Consider the following 19819-nt stretch of genomic DNA (forward strand, 5'->3'; position numbering starts at 1 on the left):
TGGCTGCTTCCAGCAGCATGACTCTACTTGCTTCACTATACTGCACCTGTGTGTGTTGCCTGACAGAGGGTTAGCTCTGTCTCTCTGTGCTGGCTGCTTCCAGCAGCATGACTCTAATTGCTTCACTATACTGCAGCTGTGTGGGTTAAGCCTCTGGGTGTTTCATTATGCTGGCTGCCTGTGCCTAGTAGTTGTGACATCATCAGGCAGGGCCTTGATAAGGAAGTGGTGTTCTTCCCTTCAAGGCCTTTGCAACGTTTGCGTTTGCTTTAGGTAGGGGTGGTGCAGTGTGCACTTCTGGCTTTGTGTCTAGCTTCCCTGCTTGCATTTGCTAAAGGTCCAGGTTAGTGTATGTGCAGTGTGCACTTTTGACGTGTTTAGCTTTCCTGCTTTTCCCTTGTGGCTCCCCTGCTTTCCCTTTTGGTGCTTAGGAGCACCTTTGGTAGTTTAGTGCTGTGGAGCACTGCTGTAGCTTGGTGCTTAGGAGCATCTGTGTTAGCTTATGTGTTTAGTTTTCCTGCTTTTTCCTGGTGGCTCTCCTGTTTCCCCTTGGTTAGTTTAGTCCTGTGGGGCACTGCTGTAGTTCAGTGCATAGGTGCACTGTGTTAGGAGCACTTCTGTTAGTTTAGTGCTTAGGAATTCTCCTGTTAGTTTAGTGCCTGTTAGTTTGGTGCTTAGGAATTCTTCTGTTAGTTCAGTGCTTAGGAGCACTGTGTTTAGGAGCACTTCTGTTAGGAGCACTTTTGTTAGTTAGCGGGCTGTGGAGCACTTCTGTTGGTTTTCTGTTAGGAGCACTTCTGTTTCAAGCTTGTTCTAGTATCCTGGTCCCTGTGTTATCCTGTATCCGGTAAGTCCTGCCGGCCGCTCAAACTCAGGAGCTCAACTCCTGGGGGGTCAGTGGCTAAGTGCAGGTGAAGCTGTGCGGACCACTCCGGTGTGCTCCAGTCCAGTGTGTTCCAGTCCAGTACAGACCAATCTGGTGTACTCCGGTCCAGTGTGTTCCAGTCGTTCCAGTCCGGTGTGTTACGGTCCAGCGTGTTCCAGTCCGGGGTGTTCCAGTCCAGTGCGGACCAGTCCGTTGTCCTCCAGTCCAGGAGGTTCCAGTCCATGTGTTCCGGCTCGCTGGGTGGTGCCTGCAGTCCTTGCCTGTGCCGGTTTGCTAGCCCAGTGTTGGTTGGTGGGTTTTGCCTGCTGCTGTCGCTGCTCATCAGCAGCCCAAGGCCTCACGTTTGCTCCAGAGCCCATCCCTGTGGGCTCTGAACCTGAGAACCTGACTATATATATATATATATATATATATATATAAAAGGAAATATCCAGGGTTTGAATCAGGAGAGCCAAAATTGCCAGAAAGATGTTAAAGAGAATAGGTCCCAACATGGAACTCTGAGGGACTCCATATGTCAAACTATATTGTTTGAATAAAGTCAGACCAACGAACCTAGAATGATCTATGCTGCAGATAGGAGTGAAACCAAGATAATACAGTTTCTGAGATGCCCAAATCCTCCAGGCGATGTAAAAGAGCAGAGTGGCAAACAAGGTCAAAGGCCACAGTGAGGTCAAGGGATAAGAGGAGGACTTCATCACCTGTATCAAGCGTTGTGTGAATATAGTTTGCTAATGCAAGAAGAGAAAGTTCTGTATCCTTGTCTGAATCTTGCACTTACTTGGTTAAGATATGATTGAAGCTGTTGGACAACAATTTTCTAAGTTACTTTTGATAGGGAAGTTGAGAGACTAAAAGGTGTATTTTCAAAGCACCTCGACTTACAAAGTTACATGGAGGTGTATTTTCAAAGCATTTAGACTTACAAAGTTCCATAGTAACCTATGGAAGTCTAAGTGCTTTGAAAATGAGCCTCTAAATGATAATTGAGGGGATCTGATAGACATTCTTGGGCGTCTTTAAGGTTGAGAAAAACAATAACCGTCTTCCAGTTGAGAGGAAAAGTCCCTTGTCAAGACTGGTGGTGATGATGAAAGGAAAAATTGCATAAACGAATCATGAACTTCTTTAAAGAAAGAGGTTGGAAGTGGAATTGATGGCACAGTAGCAGAGTTTGTGGCCATAACTATATTTGATATATCAGTTTGAGAAGGTAATTTAAAGGTATGAAAAGTAGTGTGGCATATGTAAGTGATGATGACGAATAGTACAGCTGGAGGTCAGAGAAAGGAAAATTGTTTATCCAAAACTTTCTTTTAGCAAGCAGAAGCAAAGCCAACAGCATGGAGACTACAATGTTGTACAATGTTGAGAGGAGCATGTGAGTTGTTGCAGAATTTTAAAAAGATATGAAGGGTTAGGGTCCTTTTTTAAAAGGATAGAGATGTATGTTTTCTTGGTTAACCCTCGGATTCTATATAAAGCACGGCGAGTAGTGCGCATTAAATTGTGCGCTTAGCCAATTTAGGTGTACTGCTCAATTGGGTAACGAGTCAATTAGTGAGGGTAAATGGCCGATAACAACCAATTATCACTATGTGGCAGTAATTGGAATTTACATGCACTTCTTTTTAGAGGAAAGAGGTGCATGTAAATTCCAATGTGTGTAGCTGAAAAGGGGGCATGGCCATGGGGGGAGTGTGGGTGTGTCAGGGGTGTTAATCACATTTACATGCATTGTTATAGAATTTGGGGGAATGCATGTACATTTAGGCGCGGGTTTTTACACCAGGTTTTCAGTGGCTTAAATGGCTACACCTAAATGTACGCCTGTTCCCACGGCCTATGTGCTATTCCAACATGCCTACATTTTGAACATCATATACAGAATCTGGCCCTAACTGAATATCCTGTTTATAATGTAGTGACGTAGCCTTAAACTGAGATAGAGAGTCTGGTGAGCACTGTTTCCTCCAGATATGTTCCATGTGACAGATTTGCCTTTTAAGAGCAAGTCCTGAATCATACCAAGGGAAGGAATAGCAGGGGTTTAGTGTTTTTTTGTTTTGTTTTGGGGCATGTCAGTGTTATGAGATGTACAGCGTATTTGTTTCAGTGCCTCAGTATTAATTCAGTGTCTGATGACTTGTTGTGTAATGACATGGCTTAGGTGCACCTCTTGTCTTTTATAGCTGCATAAGTCATAATGTGAGTGTATGCAGATAGATTGCTTCCCCATTTGAAAGGCAGTGAGAGGAGATTAGCTGATGTCAGAGTAATAAAAGATCTCATAGTAGGGATGGAAAAATTGTCTTATGCCTCCTTTCTGCCAAACATTCAAAAAAGGACAGGACTGCTCAGATTAAGACCTGGATACTGGCCTAGTCACTGGAGGATTCTGCATTCTTTTATCTTCTTTTTACCTTCCTAAGGCAGGTAAAGAGCTCAAAGAGTCTAGAACTCCAGGCCTTGACAGATTGCATCCTGAAAACCAAAGGGACTGGAGTAAAGAAAAGAGAATTCCTCTATCTGGCAAAGAGGGAATAAGTCATAACTTCTGGAAGATTCTAGTTCTGAAACCTTCCTGAGTAGGGTTAGCACTCAAGAGACACAGTAGGAGGACTACCCAGTCGTGACTTGACAGTCAAGTATTCTGTGAGACTGAAGAGAACTAGAGATTTATAGGAGTAGAACGTTGTTGCCCCAGGAAGATCAAGAAACCACAGACAAGAGAGAGGGGCTGTGGCAGAGTACCTATTCAGATGTTCCCCTTGGGTTTAAGGAATCCTGTTTGTGATTTGGAGCAAGAAGATGCTTTGAGGTGTCTTTCAGGTCAGACAGTAGAATTCTTGGATGTTAAAAGAGAAAGGAAGAGATTATTGTGTCTTTCAGCTCAGAAGTATGAGTCCTGACTGTGAAGCTGAGGAAGAGGAAGATTCTTTGTGGTTTGATCAGGGAAGTCCTAAGACGAGAAGACATTTCCAAGTGTCTACCTGTTATGTCTTTTTCTTTTTTAATCACCCAGTAGAGATTTTTTTTTTACATATTATAACCAAAACCTGGAGTGGATCTGATCTTATTTTGGATGAGTGAGGAAAGAGAGTATAGAGAGAGAGAGAGAGAGAGAGAGAGAGAGAGAGAGAGAGAGAGAGAAGGAGAAATACTACTTCCATATAAAGCATCTGCTGAACTTAGGGCCTTAAAGTTGTACTTCCCCTTGGCTCCCCAGAACCTGGAAGATAAGGAGACTAGTGTCTCCCTTCACACCCCAGCTGTCCAGGACACTCCATTTCATCAGGTACTCAAGGGATAGGCTATAACTGCCTCATTTGAGACATTTAAGATCCAACAAACTGAATTGGGAGGGGAGTCGCATTCCTTATGTAAAATTCTCATAAGACATATTAGTACTAGGTTATTGAAGACATTGCAGTATGCTTTAAAATGTACTAACCAGTACAGGAAATTGCACTGCTAGCCAAGTGCAAGTACTAGATCCACTGGTTTTGTTCCACCAATATTTAAAATATTTCTTAAGGAAGTTGCTCTTGTTGTTCCATGGTATTTGCTGAGTCTTATTCAGGCCACCCAAAATGCATTTGTGTTCATGAGATATTTGTGTCTCTGTGGAAAATCTAATGTGCTTCTGTTATATTCAGTAATTAATTTACATTTTTGGCGGTATGGTAAGCCCTGCCATGCAGCCAGATGTTTAGTTCATAAAGCCACAGATCTCATATGTATGTGTTTGTAGTGTCTCTTTGCTTGTTTCTTCTGCATTATAAAGTGAGTTTGAGGTTAAACTGAGGGTTGAAGGTGCATACTTGGTTTTGTCTGTCTCATAGCAAATTTTTCTTTTCATATCAGATGAAGCAGGCAAGGGAGACTATTTGCAAGATTATAAGAAAACTACATTACTAAAGAAATAACTGTGAAAAATCCCAAGTGACATATTTGGAGATGAGTTAATTATGCCATTGGACAGATGAATAATATGGGGGTCAGGGCCAGGGTGCAAGGCTTATATACAAGCATAGAAATTTTCAGTAATGGTTGAAGGACAGATGGGAGGCAACATTACTCTTTAATGTAGCTGGTATATCAGCGTGGATATAGGATAGCTAGGGTACATTATCATCACTAACTACATATATAAATGTTAAGTGAATTTTAAGGGATTTTTGTGCATCATAAGTGTTTCTTCTCTTTCACTGCAGAAGAATGACTCTAAACTCTCTGCCATTAACTCTTGAATGCATTCGATAAGAGGGTACAGCAGAACAGTGGAACTGGCATTACAATGAGAGTCACCCTAAAGAGGGTTTTTTTTAGTTGCTTTCCTAGCATACTTTGTCATTGATTCAATTCTTGGCATTTTGCCTACGATCTTCTTCATAAGTACATAAGTACATAAGTACATAAGCACTGCCACACTGGGAAAAGACCAAAGGTCCATCAAGCCCAGCACTCTGTCTCCAACAGCGGCCAATCCAGGCCCCAAGAACCTGGCAAACCCCCCAAATTTAATAACGATCAATGGACATTTCCTTCAAGAATCTGTCCAGACCCCCTTTAAACTCAGCAAGGCCAGCTGCTGTCACTACCTTCTCCGGCAATGAGTTCCAGAGTCTAACCATGCGCTGAGTAAAAAAAACTTTCTCCAATTTGTTTTAAACCTACCACATTCTAATTTCATCTTGTGTCCCCTGGTTCTATTATTGTTAGAAAGCGTAAACAAACGCTTCACATCTGTCCGCTCTACCCCACTCATTATTTTGTACACTTCTATCAAATCACCCCTCAGCCGCCTTTTCTCCAGGCTAAAGAGTCCTAGCCCTTGTTAACCTCTCCTCATAAGGTAGCCATCCCATCCCTTTTATCATTTTCGTTGCCCTTCTCTGCACCTTCTCCAATTACTTAATATCTTTTTTGAGATGAGGCGACCAGAACTGAACACAATACTCCAGGTGCGGTCGTACCATGGAGTGATATAACGGCATTATAACATCCTCATGCTTGTTTTTCATCCCTTTTCTAATAATACTCAACATTCTGTTCGCCTTCTTAGCCGCTGCAGCACATTGAGCGGAAGATTTCAACGTCCTATCCACGATGACTCCCAGATCCCTTTCTCGGTCCGTAACTCCTAAAGCGGAACCTTGCATGACATAGACTTAATTTGGGTTCCTCCTTCCCACGTGCATCACTTTGCACTTGTCAACGTTGAACTTCATCTGCCATTTGGACGCCCAATCCCCCAGTCTCACGAGGTCCTCTTGTAATCTTTCACACTCCTCCCGTGACGAGACGATCCTGGATAACTTTGTGTCATCTGCGAATTTAATTACATCACTAGTTACTCCCATCTCAAGGTCATTTATAAATATGTTAAAAAGCAGCTGTCCCAGCACAGACCCCTGAGGGACCCCACTAACTAACCTTCTCCATCGAGAATAATGACCATTCAACCCTACTCTCTATCTTTTAACCAGCTCTTAATCCATAATAATACACTGCCTCCGATCCCATGACTCTCCAGTTTCCTTTGGAGTCTTTCATGAGGCACTCTGTAATTTTATTCTTAATACTAGCCTCCACCATTTTTCCCGGCACCGACGTCAGACTCACCGGTCTATAATTTCCCAGATCTCCTCTGGAACCCTTTTTAAAAATCGGCGTTACATTGGCCACCCTCCAATCTTCCGGTACCACACCCGATTTTAGGGATAAATTGCATATTACTAACAGTAGCTCCACAAGTTCATTTTTCAGCTCTATTAATACTCTAGGATGAATACCATCCGGTCCCGGTGATTTACTACTTTTTAGTTTGCAGAACTGCCCCATTACATCCTCCAAGTTTACAAAGAAATCATTTAGTCTTTCTGACTCGTCCACTTCAAATACCTTTTCCTGCACCGGTATCCCTCCCAAATCCTCCTCGGTGAAGACCGAAGCAAAGAATTCATTTAATTTCTCCGCTACAGCTTTGTCTTCCCTGATCGCCCCTTTAACACCACCGTCGTCCAGCGGCCCTACCAATTCTTTAGCCGGCTTTCTGCTTTTAATATACCTAAAAAAAGTTTTGCTATGTGTTTTCGCTTCTAACGCTAACTTTTTTTCAAAGTCCTTCTTAGCCCTCCTTATCTCCTTTTTGCATTTGGCTTGACATTCCATATGCTTTATCTTATTGTCTTCAGTCGGTTCCCTTCTCCATTTTCTGAAGGATTGTTTTTTGGCTCTAATAGCTTCCTTTACCTTACCGTTTAGCCACGCTGGCTAACGTTTGGCCTTTTTTCCTCTTTTTCTAATACGCGGAATATATTTGTCCTGTACTTCTAGGATGGTGTTTTTGAACAGCATCCATGCCTTATACAAGTTTTTTACCCTTTCAGCCGCTCCCTTCAGTCTTTTTTTCACCGTTCTCATTTTATCGTAGTCTCCTTATCTAAAGTTAAACGCTAGTATATTTGATTTCCTGAGTTCACTTACTTCGTAGCCAATATCAAAACCGATCATATTATGATCACTGTTATCAAGCGGCCCTTGCACCGTTACCCCCCCAAACCAGATCATGAGCTCCCCTAATGATTAAGTCTAGTATTTGCCCTTCTCTTGTCGGGTCCTGAACCAGCTGTTCCATGAAGCCGTCCTTGATTTCATCAAGAAATTTCACCTCCCTTGCGTGTACCGATGTTTCATTCACCTAGTCTATATCCGGATAATTGAAGTCACCCATTAATATTACATTGCCCTTTTTATTCGCTTCCCTAATTTCCCTTGACATTGCTGCGTCTGTCTGCTCGTCTTGGCCAGGCGGACGGTAGTACACTCCTATCACCATCCCTTTTCCCTTTTCATGTGGAATTTTAATCCACAAGGATTCCAATCGGGGTTTTGTCTCCTGCAATATATTGTAATATCTGTAATCCCGGTAGCAAACCTTCAGGGGTGGTAGGCTCCCTTCAGCAGTCCACAAACACAGTCCTTCCAGACAACACAGCTTTTAGTTCCAAACAGTTTATTTCCCCTCCTCCACAAAATATCAGTTCAAGGGGGTTAAAGTCCCATTCAGTTTCCAAAATAAAGCAACAAGAAAAAACTTCCCTTTAAATCCAAGTTCTCCCCCAGTTCAACACCTGGGTTTCAGTTTTAAAAGTCTTTCCGCTTGGGTGGTTGCAGAATGGCAGTAACCGCCCACAACACAGCTAATTGACTCCTGTGACCACCCACTGCCTTCCGTCCCTGCAACTCTGCCCCAAAGTACAATTACAGTCCATGTCAACTGGCTCCTCCAAACCTGGTGTGTTGGTCTCTCCACCCTCTCCTTCATCTAAGCACTCCATTAACTCTGCTTCTCTGCTAGGCTGTTGGTTGGAGACCTCCTCCCCCTCCCAGGTGGAAGGAATCTTGTACTGATTTTTAACCCAAGGGTATTGAGCTTTGTCATCCCTGCTCCCCCTTCTGGCCCTCGCCTGCCATAGCAGCTGCTCTTTCCAGTCCTTTTCCCCCTCCCTTCCCCGTGGGGGCCATACCGGCTTTTGGGACCTACCACCCCGATCCCTTCTCTCAGGGCCTTGTGGGGAATGTAGTCTGGCCCCATACCTCCTCCTGAGCTGCTTAGACCCTCCAACCTCCTTACAATATCTTGAGCAACTCTCAGTATCACTTGCATTTGGCAATTACCTAGTAATGTGGAAGGGCATTTTAGAAAGGACATCCAACTCAGAATATGGAAGTCCAAGTCTATACGTCACTGTCACAAAACTGGAAGGTGAGCTCTTAGGCCGCAGCCGGATTGACGCTGCCTAGCCAACCCGAGAATTAGATAGGCTTCACCTAGCGGCAGGCGAGTCACTCTTGGGCAAGATATAAGACAGTCTGATCAAGGCTCGGTCCGGTAGGCTGGAGATACATCAGCAGAGGTCCAGGAGACAAATTGAAACTGCAGACAAGCTGAAGACGGGGCTGGAGCTGAAGGCAAGGCTGGGCTTAAGACAAGCTGGAGTTGAACACAGGGCTGGACTGAAGGCAAGCTGGAGCTGAAGACAAGCTGAAATTGAAGACAGGGATAGACTGAAGGCAAGGCTGGACTGGAGACAAGCTAGAGCTGAAGACAGTGCTGGACTAAAGGCAAGGCTTGGCTGAAGACAGGGCTGGAGCTGAAGACAAGCTGGAGCTGAAGCCAGGGCTGGACTGAAAGCAATTCTGGGTGGAAGACAAGCTGGAGCTGAAGACAGAGCTGGACTGAAGGCAGGGATGGGCTGAAGACAAGCTAGACCTGAAGATAGAGCTGGACTGAAGGCAAGCTGGAACTGAAGACAGCTGGAACAAGACTAAGGAACTCTCACCAGAGGAATGCTGGAGACCTGTGTTATGAAGGCAATGCAGGCAGGTCACAGGATCCCTATAAGGCCCTGCCCGTGATGTCATTGAAGGGGACACCCCGAAGAACTCCCACCATGGGCCTTTTAAAGGCAGAGCCGGGGTGCACATGCGCGCCTAGAGGAAGGGCCGGCACCGGCCCTTGCCGGAAGCAGCTGAACCCAGGGGACCCGCATGAGTAGCAGGATGCTGCAAGGTGGCAGGGACTGTGGCACCAGCAGCTCGCCGCATTGGAGGGATGGACTTACAAATGCATTCACTCTGCAGCTCCTTAGTACCTCTCCACTCTTATCTTTCCCTACACTCCTCCCCAGGAACTCTGTTCATTGGGTAAATCTCTCTTGTATGTACCCTTCTCCTACACTGCTAACTCCAGACTCCGTTCCTTTTATCTTGCTGCACCATAAGCCTGGATTAGACTTCAAGAGTCAGTATGTCAAGCTCCATCTCTGGCTGTTTTCAAATCTAGGCTAAAAGCCCACCTTTTTGAGGCATCTTTTAACTCCTAACCCCTATTCATTTGTTCAGTATCCACGTCTGTTGTATCATTCCCACCTTAAGTAATTCCCTTATTCCTTATTTGTCCTGTTTGTCCTGATTAGATTGTAAGCTCTGTCAAGCAGGAACTGTCTCTTACATGTTCAAGTGTACAGCGCTGCGTATGTCTAATAGCGCTATAGAAAAGATAAATAGTAGTAGGCCCGGGGAGAGCCAAGGATGCCTGTTGACCTCCAAAGGTGAGTCAGGGTGCAGGGCATGACCACAGTCGTGACAGAACCTTCTGCACAAAGGTCCCTCTCCTCTTCGGTCCTGGCTTGGGTTTATGGAGAGACATGTGGTGGAACCTTCTAAGGAGTAATTGGTCATGGACCTGGCTCGCCTGTTCCCAGGAGTTCTCTTCGGGTCCATAACCCTTCCAGTTCCCACCCCCAGCACACTCCATTTCCAGCACTACAAAAACATTTTGTATTTTTGTAGCTCCGGGGCTTACCTGGTGGTAATTGGGCAGTGTTACACACTGCCCGGTTCCTGCCGGGTTAGCGCTGGAGCCCTTACTGTCACTTCAATAGGTGGTGGTAAGGACTTCTCCCAGAAATGGCTGTGCTGAAAGTGGTTCACTTATTGTATGGCCATTTTTTAAAAAACAAACAAACAGCCTTTTACCTGCTGCTGTAAAACTGGTCCTTGGTGCCTACACCACCGCAGGCCCCCTTTTACTGCAAGTTGGTAAAAGGGTCCCTTACTGTTAATTTCTTTGATATTGTATTATGTCATGATATATTTTGAAATTGATAAAAAGTTTTTAAAATTAATTGTACCCATAACTTGGATTTAAAACTGGTTTGGCCTTGTTTATCATCATGCTACATTTGCAGAGTTCTCTGAGTTGTGATTCGCACTCAGTAGGGTTTTCACCTAGTTTCCTTCTCTCTTATTCCTGTGATGGCATGGCACCACAACAGCAGACGTCTAGCACATGAGGAGGGACATTTTTGAAATGACGTTTTGTGCTAAACGTCCCCAATCTGAATAGAAAACATGACTATTTTCAAAACTGTAAACGTCTATCTTTTTATTTCGAAAATACCATTTGTAACAAGTTTTTGTGCTCTATGTATTTATCTTTTCAGGCCATTTTTGAAAAAACATACAAGTGAAAAACGCATAAAATCAAGCCATTGGGATGTAGGAGGGGCCAGCATTTTTAGCAGACTGGTTCCCTCAGACATCCCAGGAGAGCAGTGGGGCATCCTAGGGAGCACAGCTGTGGACTTCATATAGATGCTCTCAGGTACACATCTCACCATTGCTCCCTCCAAAACCTACCCAAAACCCACTACCCGAACTGTACACCACCCTTATGGGTGAAGAGGGCACCTATATGTGGTGAGTTTTGGAGGGCTCACAGTTTCCACCACAAGTGTAACAGGTAGGGGGAGGAATGGGCCTGGGCCCACCTGTCTACAGTGCACTGCAGCCACCACTACACTACTACGGGGATCTGCATGCTGCTGTAATAGACCTGGCTATAACATCTGAGGCTGTCATAGAGGCTAGTGAGTACTATTTTTATTAATATTTTTTGGAGGGAAAGGGGGATCAGTGAGCACTGGGGGGAGTAAGGGGGGGTCATCCCTGTTTTCCTCCAGTGGTCATCTGGACATTTAGGGCATCTTTTTGTGCCTTTTTCATTCTGAAAACAGATCTAGACTTAAATGTTTAAGTTTTCACCCTAGACATTTTTGTTTTGTTCCATTATGAGTGTAAAACGTCCAAAGTGTTAGGCATGCCCTAAGCCCGCCCTTTGAAATGTCCCCAATACACCAACTTGTGATTCGGACACACCGCAGACAAAATGCATAGATAAACGTCTACAAAACAGGTTTTGAAAATACCAATTTGGACATTTTGAGGAGAAAGCCATCCAAATGGTGCTTTATGACACTTTTTGGACGTTTTTCTTTTTTGAAAATGAGCCCCTTATATTCTAAGTGGATCACAAGCAACATAGAAAATCATTAAAACAGACAATACCACAATACAAACCAACTTTCCAATACAAGAAGAATCAAAAATAGAAATCTACAGTATACATACATCCCCAATCCCTTATTCCCTTTAATTTTCCTCATTACAGTCTACTATGGACAAAAAACAAAATCACTGATTACCTGCTAGCCCAAAAGCTTATGGTAAATGATGGACCTTGTGTTTCAGAAATTTCTTAAATTACATCCCATCAGTCACCTTTTGGATATAAGCTGGTAACAAATTCCACATTGTTGGACCAGGTTTGGAGTCCAAATCTTGGCCTCGTACCTCATAACTTACCTACAAAGACTGGTCTGGCCTACATGTCTTATCAGCAGATGTCCCTTAGTTCATCACTTTAGTTTAGAGCAGCACGATTAGGGTTCCTGAGTTTAGATATTAAGTGACAAACTCCTCGATACAAAACGATGAACATAACACGCTGATACAAAACAAACACTGGAAAAACAACACTTCCCCTAGCACTCTTACTTCTTCCTAGCTTAACTTGTGTTGTTCACTCAGATGTTTTTGTCTTTTCTGCACTGACTCCTCCTCTTAAGTGACACAATTATACATATTTCACAGCACTGGAAAAGGTGTGCAGGAACCACAAGTATGTATGATCTGTAAACTCTGATAAATACGGTTTTTTTTTGTGTGCTCTCAAAGAACCTCTAATCTCATTTCATTTTGTTTAGATATTTTATCTGCCCTTAGAAAGATGCTCAAGACAGGATACATAAAAATACCCATAAAATCCAAATACATTAATACAAAAACAGCCAGACATAGCAGCACCTAACACAGGGACTCTTTTATTAAAGGGTTGGCATGTGGCAACTGGCTTGCCGCTTAGCAATCTGGAACTACCGCCTGGCTACCACAGGAACCTGGTGGTAGTTCCCACCCACAGCGTGCGCCATTTCTGGCGCTACAAAAATATTTTCTACTTTTATAGCATCGGTGTTTACTCGGTGGTAATGATTGCCTGGTTACCGCTGGGTTAGCGCAGGAGCACTTATCGCCACATCAAAGGGTGACGGTAAGTGTTCCCCCCTGAAATGGCCGTGCAGTAAGTGATTCACTTACCGCACGGCCATTTCTTTTTAAAAAAGGAGACATCCTTTTACTTGCTGTGGTAAAAGGGGCCTCAGTGTATGTCAAGAACAGGCAATGACACTAGCGCAGGCTCCCTTTTACTGCAGCTTAGTAAAAGCACCCCACAATACAGTAGAAAAGAAAAATAATAGAGTCTATATCTCCTACTCCACCTCTCAGGGTCTCTTTTACCTAGCTGCATCAAAATGGGGCCTGGCTGGCATCGGTGCGGGTTTTGGATGCATGTTGAGGCCCCCTTTTACCGCAGTGGGTAAAGGTAGGTCTTTCTTTTTTTCAGGAAATGCCCGTGCAGCAAGTGAAGCACTTGATGTGTGGCCATTTTGGGGGTGGTAATTTCAAAGTTGGCGTGTGCTGTTTCCCTTCGTTCTAGCTAGATAATGCTTCCATGCCCATTCTCCAACCTGTTCCCAGCCCATACCATGCCCCCTCCAAAAAATAAATAGTGCATGATAAGTGCATGCAAGCAGGAATTTACCGCAAGGTGCTTTAGCGCATCCTGAAGCAAGCTGCACGCTTAGTTCCCGTTAAGGCTTAGCACACCTGAGTAAAAAGGCCCCCTAGGTTTTTGCATTTCATCACCTCATTTTCAACATTGTTAGCATTAAAAACACATGTGTTAATACCTTGGTACTCGTGTTAACTAATGCAGGTGTTTAATGCACAATAAGAGTAACATAGTTTAGTAAGTAGATCCCAAGGTGAGCCACTCATGTTATATATTTCTCTGTCTGAAATGCCAGTATTTGATTTCTCAGCGAGGCATTTTCCACAGTCTGTTTGGGCCTTAGGACACAAGTAAATTATTCCCCTGAGGCAGCTAATGTCATTTGGCTGTAAATTTCTCTAAGCCCCATAAGGAGGTGAATGGAACCCCCATTTATAAGTATACTTTTCCCCTTTCAGGGCTCCTGATATTATGTAGCCTGCAGTTGTGGTGAGTTTCTGGCTGCTTTTGATTTATTTCTGCAAATTAACTGCCCAGTTTTGGGCTTTTGGATGAGACATTTGGATTTGTTAGCTTCCTGTGTAGACCAACAGCACAGCTGAACAAAAGAAGCGTAGCAGTAAAGCTGTAGGAGAAATTCTAGACTGAAAAAATGTCTCGTTTTGTAGCCAATGAAACCCTAACACCAATTTGATTCAGGTTTTGTGCCTGCTATGGTAAATTTGAAGTCTCTATTGCATCCAGCCTAACACGGATATGGTTCTAATAGGTAAAAGCTGATTGCCGAGGTCAGATGGTCCATTAGTTTTTAGTTCTTGTGGTAGACAGACGTCAGCATTTCCTTTCCTCAGCTTCCTGGATGGAAGGAGGAGACTGCAGACCAGAAATTTAATCTGAAGTTTGGGCACTTCTTTTTATTCCACAATGGTAAGAGAAGCTTGAAAATGGGGTGGGGGGAAGTAAATGTTAAAATCTTCTTTTTATTTTCTCAAATCATTTTTATTGAAAGAGATGATACATAAACCAACAATGAGTAAAGAAAGACAATACTTTCCATAATAGAACAAAGAATAGAACATCAATATGAAACAGTAACCCAAAGAAATGGTAAGAAAACTACCCAATCCCACCAATACCCCCCACCCATTACCCGCTCAAGCTGTGCCAGTGTGCCATCCATTTAATATTTTACTACGGGCAAGAGGAGTCAAATTTTAGGTGTTTTATCACCCTTAGCAGAGGAAAGATCTCAAATGTCCTTGTGTTCCAAGGTACTTGGAGTGATCATAGATGACCTCCATTGCTGAATGGTGGGTGAGTCTGGCAAAAGTCAGCTGCCTGTTAAGATCTTCTTATGTTGTCTTCTTGATCTTCAGAATACTCACAATGAGACCACGCAGTCTTTCTAGTTTCAAATTGTAAATTGCAATTGAAGCCCTGGATACAGAAATTTTATTTCGTCAAAACTATATGCACCATCAATTTAAATGGATACCCCCAATAAAAACAGCCTTGTTAGAAAATATCGGAGTAATCCCTGAGTTGAAAGTAGGTTCTGTTCTTTTTTTTTTCACAAGTTTTATTGGTTTTGTTATGAACAAGAATACAAAAATACATTGGTGTTAAAATAACAAAAGTTGGTGCAACAAGCTACCAGCACACAGCAAGGATAAAGTAAGTAATGTAAAATATAAATGAGAAAGAAAAACATGCTGAAAAAGAACAGGCAGGATTGCTCAGAGGCCTGTGCAAAAGGGAGAAAAAGAAGACAATGAAGTAATGAGCAATTGTAATAATAAAAAGGGTAGTAATGATGGTGCAACAATAAAGCTGAGGTGATCACTTAATATTTGTGATGCCCACTGTGGAACATAAAGAAATGAAATGTTCAATTGAAGAGTGGAGGAAAAAGACCACAAAAGTCACGGCTTAGCAGCAATTAAATATCTTAGTGCCAGCATAATGCAGATTCCAATCTTATCACCAGTCAAAAAACCTTCAACAATATTATATTATATATATAAATTATTTGTCTTCTTTCTTATTCAAAAAATCCCAGCACCATATATATAAGAAAAGAACAATAAATATTAATTACACTTGTTCGATTGAATTAATATTGTTGGAGGTTTTTTGACCAGTTTTTTGACTGGAGTCTGCATTGTGCTGGCACTAAGATATTTACTTGCTGCTAAGCCGTGACTTTTGAGGTCTTTTTCCTCCACTCTTCAATTGAACATTTCATTTCTTTATGTTCCACAGTGGGCATCACAAATATTAAGTGATCATCCCAGCTTTAGATATTGTTGCTACAGGAGATTTTTGCTTAGTGAATGTCTTAGTGTTTTTTAAACAGAAGGTAGTAATGATGGTGCAACACTTTACAATTATGGGATAACAAAGTTATGTATCTAGTTTTGCAGATTTAAGGTATTGATCCAGCAAAGACCTCATTACGTGCTTTTCCTTGATTGCATCTATTATTGAAACTGCAGCAAGTTCAAGGTTAATAGTATTAGTGTTGGATTAATAGTATTCAGAAAATATATTCGATTTCATAGTATCTTAGAGGTCCTTTTACTAAGGTGCGCTGAAAAATGGCTTGCGGTAGTGTAGGCGTGGGTTTTGGGCGCGCGGCAGTCCATTTTTCAGTACGCCTGTAAAAAAGCCCTTTTTAAAATTTTGCCGAAAATTGCCGCCCGTCCATTTTGGGTCTGAGACCTTACCTCCAGCCATTGACCTAGCAGTAAAGTCTTATGTGGTAACCTGGCGGTAGTGACCTACGTGCACCAAATGCCACTTGGTACACGTAGCTGATGTGCACCAGAAAATAAAAATTATTTTTCAGGCGTGCTTAGCGGACATACGCCAAAAATGAAATTACCACAAGGGCCATGCGGTAGTCGTGCAGAAACTCAATTTTTGGCACATGTTAGGCACACATAGACGCTTACGCTGCTTAGTAAAAGGGCCCCTAAATGTTGATAGGTTTCAATAAAGAAATTTTAGAAATTTTCAGTTAAGAGTGAGGTAGTTACTTGATGGTTGATAGTTTATATTGTAACTAGATTGAAATAAGGATACTCAGTTAGTGATATGCATATTCATTGGAGATATCCTGAAAACTCCACTGGGTTGTGGCCCTCGAGACTCGAGGTTTCTCACCCATGAGCTAGATTAATCACATTCATAAAAGTAACCAGTAATGGAATTTAGGTTTTGAACAATCAATGGTGTGGATTCTGTCTTTGAGCTTTTCCTGGGACTGCTGAGTAGGATTCCAGAGAATCTTAGGGTCTTAGAACTCCCCCCTATCCAGAAATTTCCCCAGCAAAAATGAGGTGCATACCATAATGGCCCTGTAGATTGTTCTTGAATCCTACTGCCTGATTCACGAGACGTAATGGACCTACATAATATTGCATTCTCAGTAATTCACTAGAAGAATATGATCTTGGAATCTAATAGGTTAATTTCCAAAGCACTTTCGTGGTCATGAGCTGACCACATTACTGCTTTTGTTTCAGGTTTGCCAGCTGCAGAAAAGGCAAATTTTGGTTGCATAATTCACTAGAAGAGTAATGTTATAACAGGTTGGCTATCCAGCTTATAATCGAAAGTGATTGCCGGCCATCTTCCGACATAAATCGGGAGATGGCCGGCGATTTCTTAAAAGCGGCGAAATCGGTATAATCGAAAGCGGCATTTTTGACAGCATCGCCGCTTTCCCGTCGCTTCGCCGGTGAAAGTTCAAGGGGGCATGTTGGTAGATTAGCGAAGGCGGGACATGGGCGGGCATGGGCGTGGCTACCAGGTGGCCGGCTTTCGCCGATAATGGAAAAAAAAAGGTGGCGTTAAGCGGTATTTTGCCGGCTTTACTTGGTCCTTTTATTTTCAGGACCAAGCCTCAAAAAGGTGCCCCAACTAACCAGATGACCATTGGAGGGAATGGGGGATGATCTCCCCATACTCCCCCAGTGGTCACCAATCCCCTTCCAAAATAAAAAATACAACTAAAAACCTTTTTCCAGCCTGTATGCCAGCCTCAAATGCCGTACCCACCTCCATGACAGCAGAATGTGTTGTATCCTCCGACAGCCTTTCCCTGGTTGCGATGTGGCTCTGGGGTGAGTGTGACACCTTTTCTGTTAGATGCCCTGCAGAGAGTCACATTAGCAATGCATTGTGGTGGGTGTAGGGTACTGGGCTCTACTCCCATGGTGCTTTCCCCCCCCTGCTAACTTGGTCAGAGTGTGCCCTGTTTTGTTTCCTGTTGTAGTCCATGCGGTAGTGGTAATTTTTGTAAGCCAGTTTTAGTTCCCTTTCCTGTGTTACCCACGTTAGAGAAGGTAGTTCTTACCTTCAATGGTGCTGAAAGAGGGCATTGTACACCATTGTGTCAGCTCTGACCTACTGCTAATCTTAGTACCAGGGGACTCTTTGCCAGTGGGGCACAACCTCTGATCTGCAGTTAACTGTGAGTAAACGTGCTTATTTCAAGAAAGGACTTTTTCAGAGAGATTAGTCTTCAGGTGTGAACTGGTGTGCCAAAGTTATACAGCAGCAATAAGTCCTAGAGGCTGTATGCAGGTCCCTGGAGCAATTTTAGTGGGTGCAGTACATTTGTGGGTAGTGGGTTTGGGGGGCTCAGCTCCCAAAGTAAGGGAGCTATGCATGTGGGAGCTTTTCTGAAGTCCACCGCAGTGACCCCTAGGGTGGCTGGTTGGTGTCCTGGCATGTCAGGGGGGCCAGTGCACTAAAAATGCTGGCTCCTCCCATAGCCAAATGCCTTGAATTTGGCTGGGGTTTGAGATGGTCGACATAACTTTCCATTATCGCTGAAAAACAAACCCGGCCATCTCAAACCCGGCGAACTCCATTTGGCATTTGGCCGGGCTAAACCATATTATCGAAAAAAAAGATGGCCGGCCATCTTTTTCGATAATACGGTTCCGGCCAGCTGTAGCGCTGCCGCCAACATAGATCGCCGGCAATCTATTTGGCCAGCGACGTTCAATTATGTCCCTCCACGTGTGAAAGCCACATAGATGTCTGTTTTCAATATATTTTATAAAGACACATAGGTGCCTATTGTTTGCATCTCTATAAAATATTATTTATTTATTTGATACATTTGTATCCCACATTTCCCCACCTATTTGCAGGCTCAATATGGCTTACATAGTACTGTTAAGGCGATCGCCAATTCCGGTATGAACAAAATACAGAGTGATGTCGTGGTAGGGTAAAGTTCAAGTGTGGCAAACACATTGGGGGATCGTAAGGAGGAGGAAGAGTTTAGTTATGTCCAGTAAGGTTTTGGCTTCGTTGTGTTGCAGGGTTCAGGCATTTAGGTTGTATCTTTCGGGTATGCCTTTTTGAACAGGTTAGTTTTTAGTGATTTCCGGAATTTTAAGTGGTCATAAATTGTTTTCATGGCGCTTGGTAGTGCGTTCCATAGTTGTGTGCTTAGATAGGAGAAGCTGGATGCATAGGTTGTTTTGTATTTGAGACCTTTGCAACTTGGGTAGTGGAGATTTAGGTATGTTCGTGTTGATCTTGTGTTTCTGGTTGGTAGGTCTATGAGGTCTGTCATGTATCCCGGGGCTTCGCTGTAGATGATTTTGTGAACCAGGGTGCAGATTTTGAACGCAATACCTTCTTTGATTGGGAGCCAGTGCAGTTTTTCTCGTAGGGGTTTGGCGCTGTCGAATCTCATTTTGCCAAATATAAGCCTGGCTTTCATTTAATTGTTTTACAGTGTAATAATATAAAATTTGTTTTTGTTTTTTTTCCTTTTATTGCATTTATTTTGTGAGTTTTGATATAGTATGTTCATAATTGTGATCCAGCGTGAACTGCGGAATGTGTGGATAAGAAATATTTTAAATAAATAAATATTCAACAATAATGCTTTGTGGTTTACACTGTGCCTTCAATCCTCGAAAACCTTTTAAAAATCTAGCTTTCTTTGTTTAAATTTATCTTTACATATCTAAGTGAACTTACATATGCAATGTCATGTAATATTACACATTCCACCCTATATAGTGCTTGCTCAATAAAGATTTGTTTTTCATTCATCTGGCTGCTGGAGGTCAATTGGTCAATCCCTACTCTTGCCTCTCTTGTTTCCTGGACTTACCGTGGGGGTTTTGCTTCCTGAATCCTTTTTGTGTGGATTGTGAATATGACAAAAGTCATGAATTTTTCTGAGGCAAAGGCCCTTATTTTTGAAGCTCTATTTTTGATTTACACTTGTAAAATATTTACATTTACAAGTACACATACATTGTGTAGAGGAGTGACCTAGTGGTTAGGGTGGTGGGCTTTGGTCCTGGGGAAGTGAGTTCGATTCCCACTTTAGGCACAGGCAGCTCCTTGTGACTCTGGGCAAGTCACTTAACCCTCCATTGCCACATGTAAGCCACATTGAGCCTGTCATG

The 19819-nt window shown here is 43.0% G+C and overlaps 1 protein-coding gene across 1 annotated transcript in view; it reads left to right on the top strand.

The window, feature by feature from the left end:
- SLC25A21 (solute carrier family 25 member 21) overlaps positions 1-19819 on the top strand; it is a 672604-nt gene that overhangs the window by 54163 nt on the left and 598622 nt on the right. The gene's annotated exons all lie outside the window — the stretch shown is intronic.

The sequence above is a fragment of the Microcaecilia unicolor genome, chromosome 9, assembly GCF_901765095.1.
Source record: "Microcaecilia unicolor chromosome 9, aMicUni1.1, whole genome shotgun sequence".
Taxonomy (NCBI): Eukaryota; Metazoa; Chordata; class Amphibia; order Gymnophiona; family Siphonopidae; genus Microcaecilia; species Microcaecilia unicolor.